Source organism: Taudactylus pleione, unplaced genomic scaffold, assembly GCF_031769625.1.
Source record: "Taudactylus pleione unplaced genomic scaffold, aTauple2 ptg000066l, whole genome shotgun sequence".
NCBI lineage: Eukaryota > Metazoa > Chordata > Amphibia > Anura > Myobatrachidae > Taudactylus > Taudactylus pleione.
This window is the reverse complement of record NW_028284468.1, coordinates 20,509,998-20,525,130: the sequence shown is the minus strand read 5'-3', so window position 1 is coordinate 20,525,130 and position 15,133 is coordinate 20,509,998. Positions and strand designations below refer to the sequence as shown.

The 15,133-nt window shown below is 39.2% G+C and overlaps 1 pseudogene; it reads left to right on the top strand.

The window, feature by feature from the left end:
• The window catches only part of LOC148534521 (ectonucleotide pyrophosphatase/phosphodiesterase family member 7-like), a 55,280-nt pseudogene extending 48,397 nt beyond the window's left edge, over positions 1-6,883 (top strand).
• Positions 6,884-15,133: the final 8,250 nt, after the last annotated feature.

The following is a 15,133-nucleotide window of genomic DNA, read 5'->3' as shown; positions in this document are numbered from 1 at the left end:
CTGAAATAGTTGTGCAGTTTCAGTGCACTACTTCTCTGGTTAACACTCTACTGACACACGACGCTGAAAACACTCTGTAATTGCACATGTCTACGGTGTCTGTGTGTTGGTGGGTGCTTGGGTCTTGTGTGCCTGAGATTTATGTGCTTTGAGTTTGTGTGCCTAGGCCCATAACCTGTTGAATATGTGTATACTATTTATCGATTTTATAAGCAGCGTAATAGTATACACCAGCTGATCCAATGTCACCAAACAGCCCAGTACTAGTAGCATGGTTTATTCAACACAGGAGCATCATGGAGACTGCACAGTAGCACTTCACATATCTCAACAATGCTGAGATGCGATGCGTGGCTGCACACATTACGGACTCTAATGGTAGTCCATCAATACTCATTTTATTGCCTACATCTATAGGGGTGAAACTTTAAATGAGCAATGATGTGGTGTGCTGATATTACAAGCATCCCATTGAGATGGCACACAACCAATTTTACATTTAATTGAATTGCCTCCTATGGCATAAATTTACTAATGATTGATTTAGTTTGATTTAAAATCGACCAACATCGATGGGCTTTCAGACAGTAAAATCTGCATATTTATCATTTGAACGGTTTCAATTTCAATTGACGCTGAAACCTTACGGATGAAGCCCATTCATGTTTTTCCATTTTAAATCTGTCAAAATCAACCCCGGAGGGATTTATTTACGAAGTGTCAGATTGTGAAAGTAAAACCCGACATTTCTGTTCATGTTTATGCCCGATATTGAAGTTAGTGCTTTTACTAGCCGTGTCTTGCTAGTAAAAGCACAGCCCTTTTAAAAATCGGGCAAAAACAAACAGAAGTGTAAATAAAACCCTATGTGTCTGATGGCTGGAACAGCAGTATTGTACAGTACTAGTCTTTTATAACATTACTGAAGATGACCTGTAGTATTTCCTTTGTGGGTGTAGCTTTTTGATTTAATTAGTATTTAAATTATTTATTAGTTGCAGCATATCCTCACCGATAAGTATTCTTATAGCAAAGTGTTTGCATTTACACTGAAATCTGATTTAATAGCTGAGATGTACAGTATAATGTCATATTTTATATAACAATATTATGTTTTGTTTTAATTTATAGCGGATGTAGTGTTTGTGGTGGTAATTACTATGGCCGTAGTAGGTGGAGTGCTGGTGCTAATTTTCCTTGTCTATGTGCCATACGCAGCTGTGAAAAGAAAGAAAGTGTGAGTATTGGGAGATACATAAACCACCTCATAAACTACTAAGCTGGTTGGTTAAATTGCTTCATGTAACGTCTAGGAATGTCCACAGATGTATAAGTATTAGGAACTGTTCATATATAAGATACGCACTTATTTACTCTTATGTATTTCATGTCATGTGAGTGATTTCCCATTTTGCTCACTCTACAAATGCGTCATTTATCTCATACATTTGTCATCAATTTCATTTCTAACATTTAGGAGCACAGTGCCTGGTTCAGACTTGTACGCAAACCCAATGGTTTGTGTACAAATCTGATGGCAGGAGGACTGCACATGTGCAGAACAGGTCCTAAGCTTGCTCGCAGTGCTTCATAAGCCGCAGCATGATTGACATGCTGTGGCAATTTGGGGGATGCGGCAGCAACGCTGTTTTAAAAAAATGGGACTGTGTCGCCCCATTTGTAGACTTGCTAAGGTCAGGGTCTGCATCTCTTTCCTGGCCACAGTGCTGCATCTCCAGACACAGCACTCAGGTCAGCGATGCCAGCTTGAGGTGTCTTTTTGCTTCATATAGAGTATCAAGGGTACATTTACTAAGTGAGAGTTTTTAGAAGTGGAGATGTTTTCCATAGCTACCAATCAGATTCTAGCTATTATCTTCTAGAAGGTGTTAGTTAAATGATAAGTAGACTCTGATTGGTTGCTATGGGCAACTTCTCCATTTCTCAATACTCTTACTTTAGTAAATAAACACGAACACATATATAATTTATAAAACTGCTAGGAGACTAGTTCCTATTTCTTCTACCAGTGCTTTGTAAATACATTTTAGTTGTCTCTAGAACAGTTAAGGTGCCCATCCACTAGACAATCAAGTTGAGCGATTGAACGATAACGATCGTTCAATCGTTTGCAAAAATGTCTAAAACGACCAGCTATGCGTGTGCCCGCTGGTCGTTTAGACATCTATCATCGTGCAAACATGCTGGACAACCTGACGATAACGTCAGGTTGGGCATGTTTCCAGATGATTGATGAGCCTGCACTGAACGACTGCTCGTTCAGTGCAGGCTCATCACAGACTGGCAAACGACTGCACGATTACAATGTCGTAATCGTGCAGTCGTTTTCATGTCTGAAAGTGGATGGGCACCTTTAGTCTTACAATAAAAGAAGGAAACAAATTGGGTTCGGTCGTCTAGATATATTTATTTGTTAATTTATTTGAATTGCAAGCCTTCTTTCTTTCATCATAATACAGGTTCACATTGTACATGAGGGCACATTCTATATAGTTTAAACAATAAATAATTAAGGAACATTTTGCAATTCTGCCCAAGATCATTTAGCAACTTAAGTCTATTCGATTCATGCCAAAGCTATCTTCAAACATGTTACTGTTATTACAGTATGTATCACTGACATATAAATTATATGCAGATTATTTTTTTTTATTAGATCCATTATTTGGAGCTAGTTTATTACAGGGTCATACATGGTATTACAGAGTTAACGAGAGTATGTACATGTAGATAACAAATAATCATTGTAATGGAAGTAAAGGGACTTATACCCCAAACAACCCACCTTTTCCTACAGAATGAGCACTGAATTTTTATATGATAAATCTGATTGGGGAACTAAACCTTTGCACATGTTAGTTTAACTGCCTTAAAGCAAACCATACTAAGAGGAACAAAATCATTTAAAAATAAAATAATCATTCAAATCTTTTTTATAGAACTAGAAAATGTAATTATGCTTTCCAGTACAGTTTATCCATTGAAAGCTACATAGTGAAAGCTTTATATGTACATACACAGTGTAGTTTTTCTAATATTTTCAGTCATTCGCATTTCTGAGTTTTAGTGATATTGCAACTCTAAACCACATATGAAACCAAAACCAAAGAGGATTTGATATTCCTAAATTTTAGTTCTAAGATTAATGTGAGATGACCTGGGGATAGATGAACATGGCCAACTCAGTCATTGCAACTGAAGGCAGTCTGCAATTTGTCAAACAAGCACCAAGGGCCCAGACAAAATAATGTGGTGATTTAATACCGAAGATAACTAGGTACATTAATAACTTACAATCCTTTAAAGTGACAAGTGCCTTCAAGTGTTAAAGTGAATGTGCAAAAACTTGCTATACATAAGCATGGGTGCCGAGAGGGGGGGTGGTGGGTACAGATTACCCGGGCTTCCTGAGGGGCCTGGCGGGGGCCCGGGGTTGGCGCTGCCACCCCCTCCCTCATAGCAGCCCAGCACACAGTGTGTGCTGAGCTGCAGTGAGAGACTGCTCGTGGGTGCTGAGCAGCAGCTACAGCAGACTCCTATGCCTGTGGGGAGGAGCGATCACAATGATCGCACCCCCCCTGGCTTTGAGCAGGGCTGAGGGGGCTCAGAGCGCCACCCTCCTCAGCGCGCAGCGCCGCAAGCTTTTTTGTTTTTGTTTTTTCCTTGAAGGGGGCGTGGCCACGCCTTCTGCGATTAGGCCACGCCCCATTACCCGAGTCCGCCGCGGCTCTTGGCGGGCCTGTACATAAGTGACTAATAAAAGATAAATGGTAAAACAATGGCTAAGCTTATTTCTTTTTCTCTTCAGACCACTTATAGGCCCATGGTGAGAAGTAAGATCATGAAAATAAAACAGAGAACATAAAATACCATTGTTGCGTATTCCTTAAAAACAGTATCTAGCAATAAACACAATCTTTTTAATCCCCACTGACACAATTTGTTTATCAATATATGGGGTGACAATTTATCATGTATTTCAAAATGCCCAGATACTTAAGTTTTTCAAAGGTTAATGCACAAATATAAAACAACAAAAAAATACAAATAAGAAACAGCAGGCAAATGGTAAGTAGCAAATGTACAATATGCATAAAATTGAAAATTATCTGTCCAATATCATGGAGTCAGGTTTTAAAGCAGTTTCACCAACGTGTTTTGTCATTAGATCTGACTTCTTCAAGGGGCCTATAAATGGTCTGAAGAGAAAGAGAAATAAGCTAAGGCATTGTTTTACCATTTATCTTGTATTAGTCACTTAAGATTTTGCACATTCACTTTAACACTTGAAGGCACTTGTCACTTTAAAGGATTGTATTTCTTTGTATGTGTAACCAGGGCTTAAAGTGGTCCTGGAGAGGTGGTGGAACTCATCTACCCCGCCATCTACTCCCCCACTTCCCCCTCGCAACGCTAGTCTGACAGGCCAAAACAAGTGTGAAAACTGTTCTTTACACACACACTATTGTGTATAGGCACGGGTAAAGTGAATGGTGGGGGTTATGACAGTGTGAAATAAATTTTAGATGCTTTTTTTAGCACTCCTGCCATCAGATGAGACTACAAGGTTAGATCACTTAAAAAGAAAAAAAAGTTCTATATCATCAGTATTATTTTTCTGCAGTGCCTCTGAGTTTTTTTATGGGGTCCCCACGAACTAGTCTATGTCACTTGGATGCCTAATGTTTTTTTTGCAACCCCTATGTATTGCCTGTGCTTGATTCTTTCCTTACCTACAGTATATGCTGGTTTCTCTGAAATTGAGCCTCCCTAGGCAGAGAGTGGCTCTCTGTGGGTATTCTGTGCAGGGACTTGGTGGAGGTGGAACTACTGTAACTCCACCTACCATTAGCGGTGACGGAACTCAGTTCCACCCTGTTCCTGTCCACCTTAACCCTTTGTGTGTAACTCACCATTACACTTATTAGGATTAAGCAGCCACCCATTAAATTGGGGTGTGTATATATTTCAATTTATCTCACTAATCTCTGGTTGTAAAGTATTTAAGCACCAGGTTTACCTACTTCTCTATCACAGTAACTTAGATATGTTTTTTTTATTATGGGTAAATGCAACTTTTTTCCAGAGTAGATTGTATCAGATTTTATGTATATTAAATTAATTATTAAGTGATTAAGTAATGCAATTATTTTTTAAAACAATATATAGTGATTTTTATTTACACAAGGAATTGCAAACATATTTATTTAATAGTTAACTGAAGTGTTAGTGCTGCACCAGAATTTCAGAAATCTAAATCTACATAATCTATAGATTGTAATTTTGGGAGCAGGGCCCTCTTACCTCTTTGTCTGTCTGTTATTACCCAGTCTTGTTTTACACTGTATTGTTCCCAATTGTACAGCGCAACGGAATATGCTGGCAAGAGATAAGTAAATGATAATAAATACTACGACTACTACCAGGATTTAGAGATGACTTGGAAATACTGCTGTTATGTGAAAGGCAATTATTGTTTCCAAGCAATTTTTAGTTTCCCCTAAACAAATATAACCACTTAACTGTCAAATTTTTTCATCAAAATCACACAGAAATTGTCAGATTTAATTTAAAATTTAATTATGGGATGTTTTGCATCCTCCCCCAGCCCCGTCAATAGGACCCCATTGTAATATAACGCCCCACGCCCCACCAAAAATAGCCCCCCAGTGTCAAAAGATCCCCTTCATTAACAACCACCACCCTCCGCCCCCACCCTCAAGCCCAGACTTAGTCCCCCCTCATGTGTCACTGTGTATATGTAAAAAAAATTAAATATCCCCACCCCCCCAGCCAAATAAATATTTTAATGCAATGTATAACACCCCCTGCCCCCTAGAGCCAAAAGATGCCCACCCTGTTAATCCCCCTCCCCCTGTGGCCTAGCACCACCCCCCTCCTTAGCATTGTGCAGTAGATTGTGTTGCTGGGTGACTGATCATCAGTCCCCCCTGCTGCAGCCAGGGACGTGCGGTGAGGTCAATGGATGGGGAGGCACTGGCTAGTAGCAGAGCCAGTTTTACACACACATTTATATGAACCTGCCCCACTTACACAGATCTCCCCACTCACACAGATCCCCCTTCCACACACACTCCCTGTAGCACAGATCTCCCTTGCACATATCTCCCACTAGCACAGAAGATCCCTTCTAGCACAAAAGATTTCCCCCACAGACACACACAGATCCCATGGCATCTTTTTCTCCTGCTGCTGTTGAACTCTGATGCCTGATTACTTCCTGGCCTGGTCACCTGATTGTCAGAGGTGTCCATCAGAGCTCAAGGCATGCCCCCTCACAGTGAGGCATGCCTCCTTTAGCTCTTTTCTCTGTGTTTTATTGACTGCTTTGTGACCCAGCCCCCAGCTCCAGGTAGTGTCTGAGCTATCAGAGGTGAGGCTGAGCTCTTACTGCCTTATCCAGTATTTCCAGGGAGCACTGCAATTTTGGTGAGTTTTGCCTACAAAAACAGAATAACATAAAGAAGATATTTAAAAGTTAGAAATATCTCCTTTGTATTGTTGTAATCATTTTTATAGTCAAAACTGCAGTCTGACAGGGAGTATGACAGGGGAGGTTCTGCCTCCCCTGACTGCATGTCCCTGGCTACAGCTGATCTCGGCACACACAGAGATCAACAGATTTGTGCTCGAAGGGAAAGTATGACCATGCCAGTTAAGTGGTTAAATCCCCATATTTCAAAGGGTTAAAAAAATGCAGCATTTAGAATGCTTGTCTGACAAAAGCCTAATACTATTTTTTTCTTATACTTTATCTTGCTGCAGAGGGAAAAAAGAACGAAATTATGAGAAGAGCCAAGATAACATTAAAGAAGACAAGAGAGCAAATACATCATTCTAAACCTTAATTAATTGGACATTCATCTGTGTAAAGCGGAATCACACATACAGTCCCTCAAATCAGTTGCATGATATACACATACTTTAACAGATGTGTTTCATAATTCTATCATTACATGCTTGTACATTTACCAATTAATTGTATTCATGGAGCTTGTTAAATTTTTTTATAATTTAATTTAAAACATTTTTACAGAAAAATAAATCATGCCAATATGTAAAGGAGAACTGCAGTCATGTAAATAAAAAATGTTAGGTTTAATGAGAGTTTTTAGTTTTGATGTAACCACTACTTCTGTTTATCACATTTTTCAGCAGCTTTAGGGGGAGATATATCAAATCTTTGAGGAAATAAAGTGAATAGAGATAAAGTACCAACCAATCAGCTCCTGTCATTTTAGAGGCTGTGCTAGAGAAATAACAGGTAGAAGCTGATTGGTTGCTATGAGCAACTTCTCCACTTTATCTCTGTCCAAGATTTGATAAATCTCCCCCAAAGGCTCGAATGCAAGAGTAGCCCTTGATCAGATGGGAATGGTTGCATTGGTTGCAGGGAGCCTGAGCCATGGAACGTTGAACCAAGAATTGTCATACGTATGTCCCTGAATCTGCTAAAAAACGCCAGCATGCATCAAATGTGTGAGGAAATATAGCTCCACAGGACTGTGACAGTTATGTCAGTTAGAGGGAGCCTAAGAGAAGCTACAGTAGAGACAGAGCTACTCTGGAGTGGCAGTGAAGCAAATACCAGAGAAGGGATTCAGTGGTGAGAGGGAAAACTAGTAGCCTAAGCAGGAGTATAATTTATGACAAATATAATACAAACCTCTACCCCTACATACCAGAATTTTTGATTGCAGGTATGCAATAATACTTTCGAAAAGATGGCATTAGCTAGTGGGTACAAGCTCCAGAAAGTTTCCGGATTGATGCATGCAGTCACATCGCAGCCCCATAGAAACCTATAAGGGTTGCTGCACCGTGGAATGGGGGGGTTCTTAAATAAACACAGGTGTGCCTGACCATTTCATGGGTGTGTATAAATTAGCCATAACAACTGCATTTGCTGCATGAGACCTCTGCGTGTGAGGAGAGCTGCAGGTGTTTGTTGCTGGTCAGACTTGCTGTAGATGCTGCGTGACTGCTCATGTGCGTCGATGGTACTGATGATTACGCAGGAGTGCAACATTGGACGGATATAAGAAGGCAGCAGTGGGCGCCTTTATGTCATGTGCTTTGGCAGACATTAGCATATTTTAGCAACTGCAATATGTAAGTGACTGCATTTGCGTCCATTGCTGAATCATGCCCAGAGAGTGCTAAGAGTATTCAAGGAGCCAACAGGTCCAAATTCTCCTTTAAAAATAACGCAGTTTTATATTAAATAAAAAGGTGAAATCCTTTAAAATGTGAAGTGATACAAGAGGGACATAATAGTGAGCTGCAGTCTCATCAGGGTTGGGTACAAGAGGTTGTCACTCACTATGTGTACAAGTGAGTATGTTGACCTCGCAATGCCAAGATCAAGACATGGCTGAAATGCTACTTACAGCATTTTAACCATGTGGGTGTTGTAACTTTAAACATGCCGTAAAAGTAGCATTACACCTGTGTTGGGATCCCGGCACCAGCATTGTTAGGTCAACATACTCACAGTAGATGTAGCGCTTGTCAACCTCATGACTGCATCCCATTTCATCAGAGAACTGAAGCTAACAAGGTTCTCATTCCTTTTAAGCTAAAAAGAAAAATGGGGCTGACAGTTAAAGTCACAAATAAGCACACACTGCCTATCCTTACTCATCCTCCTCACCTCTGGTGTGACAATTCTCCCACTCTTAAAATCTATTTATTCATTCAGGAGTAGAGATGAAAATTATTTAAAACTCTAAAATAAATTGTTAGGATCTCAGATGGTGTTGATATTAGAGATGTGTGCTGACCCCCGTGTTTTGGTTTTGCCAAAACCACCCTCATGGGTTTTTTTTTTAATTGATAAAAACAACTAAAGTCATGTAATTTGGGCATGTTTTTGTTCCTATTAGTATTATTAACCTCAATAACATTAATTTCCAGTCATTTCCAGTAAAGTATGACCACTCACAGCTCACGATATTGTTAACTAATATTGGCCAAAGGCTGGCTGGCTAAACTAAACAACAGAGCAACGGCACAAACACAAGGTAAGAACAGCAGTGGCAGTTTAATAAACTATATGAACCCATAGAAAGTTTTCATTTATTAAGAACTAGATCTGAGGCCCAAGAGCAGTACAGGGAAATGGAAGTGGAGTATGTATGTACTGGAATAGAGGTAAACATTTAAGAAAATTAATTTGAGAAATTGCCTTGTTTTGAAGAAACTGAGAAAAGACCATAATTAAAATGTGTTGCAAATTAGTGATGTATTAGAGCAATAACCAATAAAAAAATTCTGTATGCAAAAAAGACAGTCACCAGTGCCCCCCAAAATACAGCTGATAATGAAAAAAAAGTGGTTCAAGATGGAATTGCTCCCACCCGCCCTTATGTTGTATATTAAAAAGGACATGTACAGTTCAGCAACAGGAACTGCCACTATTGTAGCTGAAGTTATTGGTTTGTTTGGGCCCCCAAAAACAAGCTACCAATGGGCTTAAAGCGGCTAACAGCATTGCTAATTATTGCTACACTGGGAAGATGTCATTATCATTCTCTTCAACCTCATCAGTCTTAACATCATCATCACACAGTATAAGCTCATCCCCATTGGAATCTACAGTTACAAAGGTTTCTGTACTTTGTTGCATTTGATGGATTCTTCCTCATAAAATTTGTAGTTAATTTTTATGGACAAGAGTTTTTAATATTTTGAGGAAGAAGCCTCCTATGCTGATTGCTCACACGGTCCCAGCTATGCTAAACACTGTTTTCCGAGTACACACTGGAGGGTGGCCAGCTTAAGTATACCAAAGCTAGATTGTAATTATATGACCCAGAGTGGGTGCTACTATTATGTAGCAATAATTATTTTGGGGTGAGCGTTTGGGAGTGGGGCCCCCGGGGTTGTTCTGGCTGGACCTTTCTCATGGCATCACCACTTAATTCACATAGAATATATTTTCACTTCTCTATTTGTTTGTATATTATTTATGTCATTTTAATTCTTTTACATTTCATTAACACTTACTGATTTATCTTTACACAGCTATCCTTTTACACTTAACTATCACCTTTTTTCCCCTTTTCGTGTGATGCCCTGTGGATGGTCCTTGGCTGGAATTTTTTGGGGTGCCTTGCTTCTCGGAAATGAACCCCTTAATGTTAGGGACACTGGTATAGAGGAGCCTTGACGTTGGCCCAGCGCTTATTCATATATTTGCAAATGTATGTAAACCAATACCTCTGAATTTCTATTATCATGTAGGATTCAAGTATTTTTGATTTATCTGCAGTGTGCTGGAGGGCAATTTTCTTTTTTCTGTGTTCAGTGTAAACCCCGCCCTTTACAAGCACCTGTAGCATATCATTAAGCTGATTGAGCAACTACCATATTTTTTGCTTGCAGTTTGGAGGCATGAAAGGAGTCAGCATTAGGAGGAGGTGCTGATCCTAATAGTGCCATGTGGAGGTTTTTTGGGGTACCTCCAAGGTAAGTTAGCTCTCAGCTCATACATGTACTGTTATTATGCAGTACATCAATTTGTAATTATATGACCCAGAGTGGGTGCTACTATTATGTAGCAATAATTATTTTGGGGTGAGCGTTTGGGAGTGGGGCCCCCGGGGTTGTTCTGGCTGGACCTTTCTCATGGCATCACCACTTAATTCACATAGAATATCTTTTCACTTCTCTATTTGTTTGTATATTATTTATGTCATTTTAATTTTTTTACATTTCATTAACACTTATTGATTTATCTTTACACAGCTATCCTTTTACACTTCACTATCACCTTTTTTCCCCTTTTCGTGTAATGCCCTGGGGATGGTCCTTGGCTGGAATTTTTTGGGGTGCCTTGCTTCTCGGATGTGAACCCCTTAATGTTAGGGACGCTGGTATAGAGGAGCCTTGACGTTGACCCAGCGCTTATTCATATATTTGCAAATGTATGTAAAGTTGTAAACCAATACCTCTGAATTTCTATTATCATGTAGGATTCAAGTATTTTTGATTTATCTGCAGTGTGCTGGAGGGCAATTTTCTTTTTTCTGTGTTCAGTGTAAACCCCGCCCTTTACAAGCACCTGTAGCATATCATTAAGCTGATTAAGCAACTACCATATTTTTTGCTCAAAGCTAGATTGTACAAGGGGCTACAAATTGCCTTTTTTCTTCCCAGTAATCAAAAGGATTGTGACATGGTAATTTGTACATTGTCAGTAAAAATTATCCTCCACCATTCTACTGCTGCTTAGTGTATCTGATTGAATCACAGTAGTGGTGTGTCAATAATTGTTGGCAAGTCTTTTAATCCTGACCAAATGTCAAACTGGTGTTTCACTTTGGTGTAATGCATTGACTTATCATCCACACTCCCAGTGGGTCTCTTGGAAAAGGTCAGGTCTTTCCTAGCAGCAGCATTTGCAGGAGAAACTGAAGCAGGAAACATCATCGTGTATGTGCCTTTTGAGCTGAAAGCTTGCTGGCAAGGAGCTTTTTGCATCCCTTACTGTTACTTGGAATATATGGTTTCCAAAATGTAGTGATCCATTTGCAAGATCTTGACAACCCATTGGTCCTGGCGAAGTGAATAAAGAAGTTGATTTACAAGTCCAACATACTTGGCAAAATCACTTTATTTAATCTCCTTCAGTTTCTATAGCTGCTTTTTCAGTAGTTTTATTAACGGATTCAATATCTGAACTCACTACTTTAAATAGTTTCAGCAGCTCATATAAAACAGAGAATATTCTCCAGTTTGTTGGACTAAGGTATATTCCCCCTCCTCTCCCAATATCATGGCTTGTTGTGTAGGTTTGGATGGCTCGTTGCTGTTTCTCCATTTGCTGAAGGATATAAGGGGGAGAATTCTATCTGGTCACTACCTCTTGCTTCAGTTGGTGGTATGACAAATTGAACTGTTCTGTTCTTGTGAGTTAGATACTGCTGCAGAAGGTAAAACACCCACCTAGTGGGCTGTCAGAGTCATGTAATCTTTAGTTTGGCTAGTAGTGCTTTTCCACATATCTGTGGTTAAATAAATAGTGGCATTTTCCTGGTACAGGTAATTGCTGTTCTGGTAAAATGGAATTGAGATGAAATTTGGTAGCGGGGACACAGGACCTCTATTATCTGTCTATAACCACATGCATTAATGGCAGATATTGGACATAGATCTAAAGCTAATATAGCAGTCATGGCTTTGAAGATCCACTGTGCAACTGGATGGCAGCTTTCATACTTGCTTCCTCTTGCAAGCAATTGTTTCACAGTCAATTGTTTAAAACTAGTCTTGTTGGCCCCTTCTGGGATGAAGAATCACCCTTAGCAGCAGCCATAGTGTGAAAGGATTATTCTGGGGAATCCTGAATAGGGGAGGAGTCAGTTAGCTTTCACAAATTGGATGCAGCAGGACCACTTCTGATCATTAATGAGGAGATTGATGATGGTGTCAGCAGTGATTTCATGTGCTGAAATCTATCCATGATGCTGGTAGCTGATGATGGACTTCTTGTTTTATATTTTTTTATAGAATTGTTTAGATTTTCCCAAATAATTAGCATGAATTTGCTGCAAATGAGATAACATGGCGGAAGTTCTTAGATGGTTAACGTCCATATCTCTACTTACTTCAGCTTCACAAATGGTATAGCTTGAAAAATGTCAGGATTTGGGTACAAGTAATTCCACACTAAAGAGGTGGCTTTTTATTGCCCAGGCATCACAATGACCTTCTTAATATCATGGGCAATAACTGCTGCCACTGGTGGTTTACTTTTAGACAAACAGCAACATCCTTATTAGGGTCAGATGCACAAATATCCCCTTCATCCTGTTGAATTTGCACAGTAGCATCCTCAATTTCTAAGTCACCATTTTTATTTTTACTGTTTCTCATGCCCACATTTGCAGAGGGTGTGGAAATAGTGGAAGGAGGCTTCTCTAGGAGTGCAGTAACATAAATGTCAGACACACATAGCACTTGTGGACACAGACTCTTCTCAGGGATTTGAGAAGTTTGTGAACACAGTTTGTTCTTCAGCCTTTGTTTTGGTTAATTGATTTGCCTGTTTTAAAGGTGACACATGTAAAGTGAGAAGGTGTTGCATGTGAGGTTTCAGAAAAAGACTGTGTTTGGCCCAGCTTCCACAATAGGAATTCTAGTGCATGAAACAGGAATAGCAGGACCACCGCTCTTAAAGGAAAGCCATAGCCTTGCCATTGTGCGTGGTGTATGGAATGTTGGGAATTTTAAATTTTCGGGCAATAAATTTTCTCTTTATTATTAGAGGTGATGATTTAACATTGTGAAATATTGTTTACATTTTAAGTGCTCTTTCTTAAACTTTATTTCCTCTGGACCACCTTTAGTAGATGTTGAAGTACTATTATGATTGCTGGCAGCAGTCACAGCACTAGTACCTGGGTTGTTGCTCCCACTCTTCTATCAACTGATCCATATTGACTCACAGTGCTCCTAGTATAAGGTTGATACCCTAATGATGTTATATGTTTTAACACACAAGTTTTATTATTTTAATTTTTGATAACAGTGATTGATTACAAAACACAGTGCCTTACAGTGCCCCTAGTAATGGTGGCACTCTAATGAATATTTTTTAACACGTTTTAAAATGTTATTATTTAGATAACAGTGCCTAAACACACAACACAGTGTCTCACTGTGCTCCTAGAATAAGTATGGCACACTAATGATGTTATAATTTTTAACACTCACGTTTTAATATTGTATTATTTTGATAAAAGTGCCTGAATAAACAACACAGTGCCTCACAGCTGTCCTGGTATAAAGGTGGCATCCTAATGACATTATATTTTTTAACACACAAGTTTTATCATTTTAATTTTTGATAACAGTGCCTGAACACACAACACAGTACTTAACAGCGGTTCTAGTATAAGTGTGGCAGCCTAATGATGTTATCTTTAACACACAAGTTTATAATTTAATTATTTTGATAACAGTGGCTGAACACACAACACAGTGCTCCTACTATAAGCGTGGCACCATAACGGTGTACTATTTTTAACATAAGTTTTATTTTAATATTTATTAACAGTGCCTGAACACACACGTGTTATTTTTTTTTAACATACTGCAACTCACACTGCTTCTACTGAACTTTATTTTATATTTATTAACACAGTGCCTGAACCTGAACATACACAACAGTTATTTTTTTTTAACACACTCCGACTCACAGCACTTCTAGTAATGGTGGCACCTACTGAATATTATTTTTTTAACAAGGTGCTGCAGCCCACAGTCCACTATGTGTCTATGGGTTTTTATATGACAGTGCTCCTTTAAGTTACACAGTGCTCCTAAATGGCATTTTTTTTAAATGACAGTGCCCATCCCCTTTAAGAAATATACAATGAAACACAATGCTCTTAATGGCATTTTTAAATGACTCAGAGCCCTGCCCCTGCCTTTACTGGCTTGACAAACACAACACAGTGCACCAGTCAAACTAGTCCACTCCTTCTAATAGTATTGTGTCTCTGAGAGCTGCAGCCCTCAGACCCAAAATGACACAATGCCCCTAAATTAACAATGATTAAACAGTAACACACCACACAGTGTTCCTGTGTGAAATGGTATCTGATCACAATAGAAGGACGTTTATATGCAACCCAGATCATTCAAGATCCGGGGCCAGGAAGATGATGTTTTGCCTCATTTTGGCATTTGAGCTTTACAGGAAAGACCAGATTCAGGGCTTGGTTCGACTTGTATTCCCTAGTTCGGATGCGTTCAGTTCCACGGAAACCGAACTGCACTTATCAAGATGATATATTGATCTTCAAATTGGGTCTCATATTCTAGATAAGCCCTAAAACATATTAAGATCTTTAGGGACTGGGAGTCCTGGACCGATCGTTAGATCATCTACAAACATGCACCAACATATTATCTCTACTGCTTCCTTAAAGACAATGACTCATTAAGCACTTATTTTCTTGTAGATAGATCTTATGAGTAAATGGGTCTAAGTGAATGGTGTGAACGGTGAAATTAATATTCAATAGTCATTGTAATGGAAGTTAATTTATTTATAGTACAATTTTATAGGGAAATCAGAGAC